We start from the raw sequence: 10,155 nt of genomic DNA on the forward strand, positions 1-10,155 counted from the left end.
ACTAGGGTACTGCAGGACAAGGGGCGCTGTTTGGCGGTGCCTGTACATTTTTTTCTCATTATCATTCATTTCTCACTTATGGCTTTCCTGGCTACCCCTATCTCCTCCCTGGATGACTCCCCCTCCATCTGGGCACCTCCCCAAGCACCTTCTGTCCCATCCTCCTTATTTTATACTGGGAACTTGAACACATTACCTCTCACATGGCAATATACTTTTGTAAAAAATAATCAGCATTGCAGCTGAGCAGATCTTTGTAGTGTGTGGCTGCAGGGGACTGCCACACACTACATGGATAATCCTTATGAGTCCCCATCCCTTTTTCGGGCGTGCGCCTTATGTCCCTATTTGAAAAATGGAGGAGGGGGCGGCAATGCTCTTTCTGGCTCAGGGCATGAATAAGTCTAGTTACGGCTCTTACAGGTGCTTACCAATATATTCAATAAATTAAAAAAGGTGCAGGAGGGAAGCATTATTCAGAGGAAGAGAAGCATTAAAACAAGAGGACATACACTAAAAATGTAGGGTAGTATATTTATGGGAAGTTTAGGGTAAATTACTAAATCCATAGGGTGGAATAGCCTCCCAACAGAAGTGGTGGATTTTACTACAATATACATACTGAAAATCTAATCTATTTAATGAATACCAAAGTCTGCAAAACAACGGTCACAACCTCATATTTGTGGATGCCATCATTACTTATTTTTATCAGTACCTTAGATATTTATAAAAATAAATAAAAAATACATTCCCCAAAACAATATTACCCAACTACCTAATAAGATTTACATTTTTTTCAGCTACCAGCACTTACCACCTAAAACTTACATTCACTTACCACCTAAAACCTACGCCTGCTAATGATCCATCAATTTTATAAGGAATTTGCTGTATTCTCCTTCTATTTCTGGAACACCCCAGTTAGGGATGCTCAATGCAGTCTGTCCTTATGCTCTGTAGTCATATTTTTTGTGCAAAGTGAAAAGTGTGTGTGTCTGATAAATTATATAGTATATATATATATATATATATAGATAGGTAGATAGATATAGTGATACTTGGGGTTAATTAGCTCGGTAGACTGGGGTCAGTGGTGCAGTGAGTAGGTGCAAAATTAGAGTCCTCATGTAACATTCAAGTTAACTAAACATAAGTGCTGCTTTACTTCCAGCATGTGAAATCAGAAAACAGAAAAATAATAAACAAACCTAGCCCTTGTTTAGGGCACTAGCTCACTTCTTGAACTCTCTCTACAGAAGCAGCTACTCTGCATGAAAGTCTCTCACAGTCTCTGAGATTGGTGGTCCTTCCTGCCACATGCAGGACTGGACACTGACCTCCCGTCCTGGTATAGCTTCCTTAACTTGTTGGCTGCTGCCTCTCACAGTCTGGCCTGCTTCCTTGCAGGTACCATAGCTCAGTCCCAGAGTTGGATAGCCTTCCCTGTATCTCACAGGTCTAGGCTCGGGCCTCCAGGCCCTCACTGGCTTGCTAGCACAGGGAGCTCTGTCTGACTGGTCTGCCTCAGTCCTCCCTGGACTGAGTTCACTCAGCCACCCTTACACCTATTCCCAGAATCCTTTTCTTCTCTGTGTGGGTGGATCTCTCCTGCTCCACACAGAATCTGCTGCTCACCAGCGCCATCTCTGGTGATACTGCCATATATCCCTCTCCCCAGCTTGAAACCCCAGGGTTCAGCGACATGGGACGAGGTATTCTCATGACGATGTCCCTCTTCACTCTCCTCATGAGGGAAATCCACCGTATTCACAGTCATACAAACTCTTGCGACCTCTGGGGGTCTCATCCTCCAGATTCCAGAATTTATTTTCCTCCTAACTTTTTTCCTCACTTTGTGGTACTTCTTGCTTTCTATATGAAGCACTTGAGACTCATTCTTGAGTATGTCAAGCTTTAAGGATTTCAGGCACATTTTCCCATAGTGCCCTACTTCCTCAAAGACAAATTCAGCAGAATTGCAAGTTCCGTCCTGCTTGCATGAAGGCATTGTTTCACATACATGAGTATTATTCTTCACAAGACTCTCAGAATTAACCTTCTTTAAGGTTCTGATTTGCACTGCAAAACTGTGTGATTGCATCACATTCACATCACTCTGAATCCACGGCAACAAGAGAGTCTCATTCTTTGCAGCCATCACTATCTCCGTAGACATCTGTACATCCTGTACCTATGCTTGACAGGTCATGCGATCACCATCTGTATACGTCAGTTCTTTATTATCAACTTCAGAAACGGTTTTGCCAACTGGACCTGTGTCCCTTTGGGAGGACTTCACACCCTCAGCTATCACTGTAAGCTGGAAGTCACTGCAAGGACTCTCATCCACTTTTCCAAGACAGACTTTTAGGGAATTTCCCAACTTTGATACAACTATTTCAGATGCTGCCATTTTTAATGCACATTGCAACTCCAGTTCTTTGGTTTTCCTCTCTGTCACGACCCTGTCTAGTTTTCACCTTTTTGTCTGTAAACTTGCCCCTGCCAACTGTCTCATGGATCTGTGTGTGTAATCTGCCTGGGAGATCTGCTCTGGTCATGCTGGCTGCAGTACATCTCTGTGTGCATTCCTTCCACAGTGATTATTCACCTGGACCCTTCTCTGTCTGTGAACACTGCTAGCCTTGATTGGAATCGCAGGTGTAGTTCTGATTCTCAGTACTGCAGAGATGATTGCTCCCCCTGCATGTTGTGCCTCCACCACTCAGAGTGCTACTACCAGACCACCTGTCCGTATCCACCAATTCCTGCCAGACCCAGGGTATAACACCCTCCTCTGATAGCATTCTGGGCCTGAACATCTCATTACTTGTCGTGGTGTAATGTTTGTGCTTCGTCCATGTACTAGTGTATTCCAGGCTCCTGCTGATTGCTATGCCTGGCATGTCCGGAAATCCTGCTGGTTCCCAGACTGGTTCTATCAGTAATACTGCTACACGAATATAGAAACCCAAAAGTCCTATTAGTTCCCAGGCCAGTGCATAATGTCCTTTGCAGTTGCATGACTTATAGTCCTGAGTTCCCTGTGTGTAACCAGTGCTTCCCAGCACAGCGAATGCTACTCTAGTGCAGAGTCAGTTATAAGTTACAAGGTAATTCCACGCTACTCCAGTGCGGAGTCAGTTACAAGTTACAAGGTCATTCTACTATATTCCAGTCCGGAGTCAGATCCAAGTTCCAAGTTACCTATTCCGCTCTACTCCAGTCCAGAGTCAGATCCAAGTTCCAAGTTACCCATTCCGCTCTACTCCAGTCTGGAGTCAGTTCCAAGTTACCCATTCCGCTTTACTCCAGTCCGGAGTCAGTTCCAAGTTACAAGTCATTCCACGCTACTCCAGTCCGGAGTCAGTTCCAAGTTATAAGTCATTCCACGCTACTCCAGTCCGGAGTCAGTTCCAAGTTACAAGTCATTCCACGCTGCTCCAGTCCGGAGTCAGATCCAAGTTCCAAGTTACCCATTCCATTCCACTCCAGTCCAGAGTCAAAGCCCAAGTTCTTCAGTTCAATCCACGCTATTCCAGTCCAGAGTCAAAGCCCAAGTTCTTCAGTTTAGTCCACATTATTCCAGTCCAGAGTCAAAGCCCAAATTCTTCAGTTCAATCCACGCTATTCCAGTCCAGAGTCAAGCCCAAGTTCTTCAGTTCAGTCCACGTTATTCCGGGTCCAGAGTCAAAGCCCAAGTTCTTCAGTTCAATCCATGTTACTCCAGTCCGGAGTCAAAGGCCAAGTTCTTCAGTTCAATCCACGTTATTCCAGTCCAGAGTCAAGTTTCAAGTTCATCAGTTCAACTCAGCAAGTCTTCCTGCCGGTCCCAGTCTGGTTCCTCCAAGTTTTGTACTGGTTCCAAGTTCCTGTCATTTATCATCAAAGGCAGTTCTAACTGCCACATAAGTCTTTGCAATAGAGCTATTTACGTCATCTGTGGTTCCAGTCATGCCGGTCTCTGTTGAATCCAGCTCATCACCTGAGACAGGTAACTCACAGACACCAACCGTGACACTCTCCACTTGGAATCTTTGCAACTGGTCCTGTGTACTTAGCAGACACTTTTCAAGGTTCTTCTTCTGTTCTTGCAACTTCCAAGCCGTGCCATGGGCAAGGTTAAGCTCTCTCTCCAAAGATTCACTTTGCTTTGCAGCTTTATGCAAACTTTCCTCCAGGAATGCATTTCTTTCTGTGAGACATTCTGAAACTGCTTTAGCTGCAGCTAAATCGGATTGGAGAGTTTGTACTTGTTCTTTACAGTTGACTTAAAGACGGACCATCTCCATCTCTTTTCCTTCACTGTCAGTTTCCCACTGAGCGCGCGTCTGCAGCATCTGGAGATACTTCTCTTTTACTTCACAGAACTCTTCAGCCAGAGAACTTTTCTCCAATTCACAATCTTTAAGTTTTATTTGTGTGGACACAATTAAAGAGTCTTTTCCTTTTAACACCAGAGCCAGATCCATCACTTTCACTTGTGTGCTCTCTGTATCACTCTGATGTCTCTGGACACCTTCTTTCAATTCTTCCACTTCCTGCTGCAGTACCACCCACTTTTGCTGCAATTCCACAACATCCTGCTCTAATATGTCATTCTTTGCTAGGAGCACATCATTCTCATACTTTGTAACACATTGGAAAAATTTAGCTTCCTCAAGGCGTTCAGACATAGCTGCCAATTTGAGGTCTGTCTCTTTAAGAACTTCACATTTTTTTATTTCTTGCTGCTCAAATGCCATTTTCAAAGTGGACAATTCACTCCGTAATTTCTTTACAGCTTGTTGATGAACATTTCTCTCATCAGCTATTTGTTCCATTAAGTCATCAACCTTTCCAGCAAAATACGCATTACCTTCATTCAAAACTTTACGTATATTGTCAAATTCTTCCAGGCTGATATAGTCCTTTCTGGACGAACCTTGCACCATACCCTGACCACTTTCTTTTTGGGCCTTGAGCTTTGCCCACTGCTGCTTGTTAGCTTCTTGAGGAGCTGCTATAGCCATCCGCAAGGCCTTCACCATGTCATCCATGTTGCCTGGTGATTTAGAAGTGAGGCAGGGTTCGGCTTGAATAGATGTCAGCACCATGAAGAGCCTAGAACCGCAGTCTTTTCTCCCCAAAATAAATTGGGTGTCTGTCCCTTCAAATTTTAAACACTTTTTTTTGGCACAGTTCTCCTTTCACTTGTACAACACTTTACTTTCAATTGTATTTACAGCACAATATAACACAGCACCTGCTTTCACTTCTGTGGAACTACAATGTCCAGCAATCAACATAGCACTTGCTCTTTTCATTGCAAAAGAAATGTACAGGCCACATAATTAGACACACCTTGTCTTAATGAGCTTGATTTCAACAGAATAAACCACACAACTTCTTTTAACTTTTCCAATGCTGAAGAAAGTGCACTACTTTTAGCAAACTTTGTAGCACGGTTTTCAGACATGCATACGAAATATTTCAAAACAGATTTTATCTTCCCTCACCAACATGATGAGCTTTGAACTGTTGAGTCCACTATGCAGGTGCAGTGAGTCGTCTTTTGGCTTTCTAGGAGAGTCCGATTATGCAGTGCAATAAGCATCCATATTTCCATTTGTATTCCAGATTTTCTGCAGCATAGATATTTTTGCGTAGAAACTGTATGCCCGCATTGTCCACCATATGTGATACTTGGGGTTAATTAGCTCGGTAGACTGGGGTCAGTGGTGCAGTGAGTAGGTGCAAAATTAGAGTCCACACGTAGCATTCCAGTTAAATAAACATAAGTGCTGCTTTACTTCCAGCATGTGAAATCAGGAAACAGAAAAATAATAAACAAACCTAGCCCTTGTTTAGGGCACTAGTTCACTTCTTGAACCATCTCTACAGAAGCAGCTACTCTGCATGAAAGTCTCTCACAGTCTCTGAGATTGGAGGTCCTTCCTGCCACATGCAGGACTGGACACTGGCCTTCAGGCCTGGTATAGCTTCCTTAACTTGTTGGTTGCCGCCTCTCACAGTCTGGCCTGCTTCCTTGAAGGTACCATAGCTCAGTCCCAGAGTTGGATAGCCTTCCCTGTATCTCACAGGTCTAGGCTCAGGCCTCCAGGCCCTCACTGGCTTGCTAGCACAGTGAGCTCTGTCTGACTGGTCTGCCTCAGTCCTCCCTGGACTGAGTTGATTCGGCTGCCCTTACACCTCTTCCCAGACTCCTTTTCTTCTCTGTGTGGGCGGATCTATCCTGCCCCACACAGAATCTGCCGCTTACCAGCGCCATCTCTGATGATACTGCCACAATACAATATATGTTGAAAAATATCCCCACAGCATGATGCTGCCACCAACATGTTTCACTGTGGGGATGGTGTTTTTGGGGTGATGGGATGTGTTGGGTTTGCGCCAGACATAGCATTCTCCTTGGTGGCCGAAAAGTTACATTTTAGTCTCATCTGACCAGAGCACCTTCCTCCATACATTTGGGGAGTCGCTCACATGCCTTTTGGCAAACTCAAATCGTGTCTTCTTATTTTTATCACTAAGTAATGGCTTTTTTCTGGCCACTCTTTCATAAAGCCCAGCTCTATGGAGTGTACGGTTTATTGTGGTCACATGCACAGATACACCTGTCTCTGCTGTGGAACTCTTCAGCTCCTTCAGGGTTACCTTTGGTCTCTGTGCTGCCTCTCTGATTAATGCCCTCCTTGCCTGGTTTGTGAGTTTTGGTGGGTGGCCCTCTCTTGGCAGATTTGTTGTGGTACCATGTTCTTTCCATTTGTTGATGATGGATTTGATGGTGCTCCGGGGGATCATCAAAGATTTGGATATTTTTTTTATAGCCCAACCTAGAATTGTACATCTCAATAACTTTGTCCATGACTTGTTTGGAGAGCTCCTTGGTCTTCATGGTGTGATGCCTCTTGCTTAATGGTGTTGCAGCCTCTGGGGCCTTTCAGAAAAGGTGTGCTTATACTGACAGATCATGTGCAGGGGCTGGCTGGTAACTTTTAGCCTGGGGGGAAAATGCATGCAGGCGGCCCTGGCAGAGGAGTAGCGTGTAGCCAGGGTGCCCGAAGAACGTGCGTGCTATGGCGCCGCCCCCCCTCAAGTGTTTCAGGGAGGAGGCGGGTCCATATGGGATTTTAATGTAAGGTAAAAATAAAGATATGGGGCAGCCCCCTGTCGTAGTGCCCCCGTGTGCCACAGGAGAGAACACCCTTATGCAGGCCTCCAGTAGTGCTCCCAGTAGTGATCCCCCCTGTGCAGTGCCCCTTGTGTCCCCAGTAGTAAGCCCCTTTTTAGTGCCCCCAATAGTGGTACCCCCTATGCAGTGCCCCTTATATAGTGCCCCCAGTAGCAGTCCACCCCCCATGCAGTGCCCTCAATAGTGGTAACCCTTATGCAATGTCCCTTAAATAGTGGCCCCAGTTGTAGTCTCCCCCCTATGCAGTACCCCCAGTATTGCCCTTTATATAGAGCCCCCAGCAGTGGTCCCTCGATGCAGTGCCCCCAGTGGTAGTCCCCTCCCCTATGTAGTGCCCCTATTAGTAGTCCCCTCCCCCCTATGCAGTGCCCCTAGTAGTAGTCCCCTCCCCTTGTAGTGCCCCTAGTAGTAGTCCCCACCTTGTAGTGCCCCCAGTAGTAGTAGTACCCACTTCTAGTGCCCCCAGTAGTAGCCCCCCTTGTAGTGGCCCCAGTAGTAGTAGTCCACCCCCTTGTAGTGCCCCCAGTAGTAGTAGTCCCCCCCTTGTAGTGCCCCCAGTAGTAGTCCCCCCCTTGTAGTGCCCCCAGTAGTAGTAGTCCCCCCCTTTGTAGTGCCCCCAGTAGTAGTAGCCCCCCCCTTGTAGTGCCCCCAGTAGTAGCCCCCCCTTGTAGTGCCCCCAGTAGTAATCCACCCCCCTTGTAGTGCCCCCAGTAGTAATCCCCCCCTGGTAGTGCCCCCATATTAATCCCCCCCAGTAGAGAGAGACAATAAAAAATAAAAAACACTTACCCGAAACTCCTGCTCCTGGTCCCAACGCTTCTACCGGCTCCTCCAGCCGCTTTGCATTATGGGAGAGACGTCGTCATGACGACGTCTCTCCCATTACCCACTGCGGGAGCCGGAAGAGCCGGACAGACTCTCAGCGGCTGCTGATTACAGCAAACACACATCTGCCGGATCCGGCGGCTGTGTGTTTGTGCTGTGTAGCGCTGACCAAACTCCGTCCGGCCATCGCTACACACGTGGTGCAGTCTGTGTCACAGTGACACAGACTGCCCGCGGCCCACGGCCCGCATGACGCTGCGGCCCGGGGGGCACATGGCACCCTGCCCCCCGGCCCAGCCCGCCACTGATCATGTGACACTTAGATTTCACACAGGTGGACTTCATTTCACTAATTATGTGACTTCTGAAGGTAATTGGTTGCATCAGAACTTTTGGGGAGCTTCATAGCAAAGGGGGTGATTACATATGCACATGCCAATTTTCTGATTTTTATTTATAAAGATTATTTTTATTTATATTTTTCTCATTTCACTTCACCAAATTAGACTATTTTGTGCAGATCCATCACATAAATAAATTGAAAAAAAATTCCAGGTTGTAATGTAACCAAAAAGGTAAAAAGCCAAGGGGGGTGAATACTTTTGCAAGGCACTGTATATATATATATATATATATATATATATATATATACACACACACAGACACTGAAATACCAAAAGCCATGGCACAGCAGTATATAATGGTAGTAGTAGGTGGCACCACCATGCTGTGATGTAATATAACTTCTCATGAGTCAGTTTGAACATCGGTAACAGACAAGCCACACTGGCTCAAATCACATCCACATTCAATGCAGGAGGTACTAGAAGCATATCCAGCAGCTTCCATCGGATATGGGAGCAAAAGACCCACCAGAGCACCCCTGTTAACACTACTACACTGTACACAGCGCCTCACCTGGGATTGTGACATCGTTAATTGGAAACTGGAGGACTGGAAACGTGGTGTGGTCTGATAAGTCATGGTTCCAGTTGTTTCAGGCTGATGGTAGGGTTCAGGTGTGGCACAGACCCCATGAGGCCATAGACCCTTGTCAACAAGGCATCATGCAGGCTGGTAGTGGTTTCTTAATGGTGAGGTGTGATTATATGGCATGGGTTGGGTCTGCTGCTCCGCCTGATCATGTTATTGACTGGTAACTGCTACGTTGCATTGTTTGATGACCATTTGCAGCTCTTCATGGACTTCATGTACCCCCACAATGATTGAATATTCCAGCAGGATAATGCACTGTGTAATCAGTCTCAAGTTGCCCAGAATTGGTTTGAGGAGCATTCTGGAGAGTTCTGAAAAATGGTGTGGCCACCATGTGCCCCCGACAAAAACCCAATCAAGCAATTATGAGACGTGGAGGAGAGGTCCATTTGAACACCCAAGATCCTGCACTTACAAATATCAGGTAGCTGTACAAGCTCTCCAGCGGCATTCCATCAACATGTGGGATCAAAGCCACATCAAGCTACTGCACTTCGACAGGCTAGAGGGGGGTCCTACACGATACTAGGCATCGATCCCATGACTATTGACATTTTATTGTGTATATAATATATATATAGTCAGGTCCATAAATATTGGGACATTGACAGAATTTTCATATTTTGGCCTCTATTCACCACCACAATGGTTTTGAAACTAAACAAACAAGATGTGCTTTAACTGCAGACTTTCAGTTTTAATTTGAGGGTAATTACATCCAAATCGGGTGAACAGTGTAGGAATTACAACAGTTTCAATATGTGCCTCCCACTTTTTAAGGGGCCAAAAGTAATGGGACTATCAACTCAAAGCTATTTCATGGACAGGTGTGGGCTATTCCCTCATTATTTCATTATCAATTAAGAAGGTAAAAGGTCTGGAGTTGATTCTAGGTGTGACATTTGCATTTGGAATCAGTTGATGTCGACTCTCAATATGAGATCCAAAGAGCTGTCACTATCAGTGAAGCAAGCCATCATTAGGCTGAAAAATCAAAACAAACCCATCAGAGAGATAGCAAAAACATTAGATGTGGCCAAATCAACTGTTTGGAACATTCTTAAAAAGAAAGAACGTACCGGAGAGCTCAGCAACACCAAAAGACCCAGAAGACCATGGAAAACAACTGTGGTGGA

This window comes from Taudactylus pleione, unplaced genomic scaffold (genome assembly GCF_031769625.1).
Source record: "Taudactylus pleione unplaced genomic scaffold, aTauple2 ptg000041l, whole genome shotgun sequence".
Classification (NCBI taxonomy): Eukaryota; Metazoa; Chordata; class Amphibia; order Anura; family Myobatrachidae; genus Taudactylus; species Taudactylus pleione.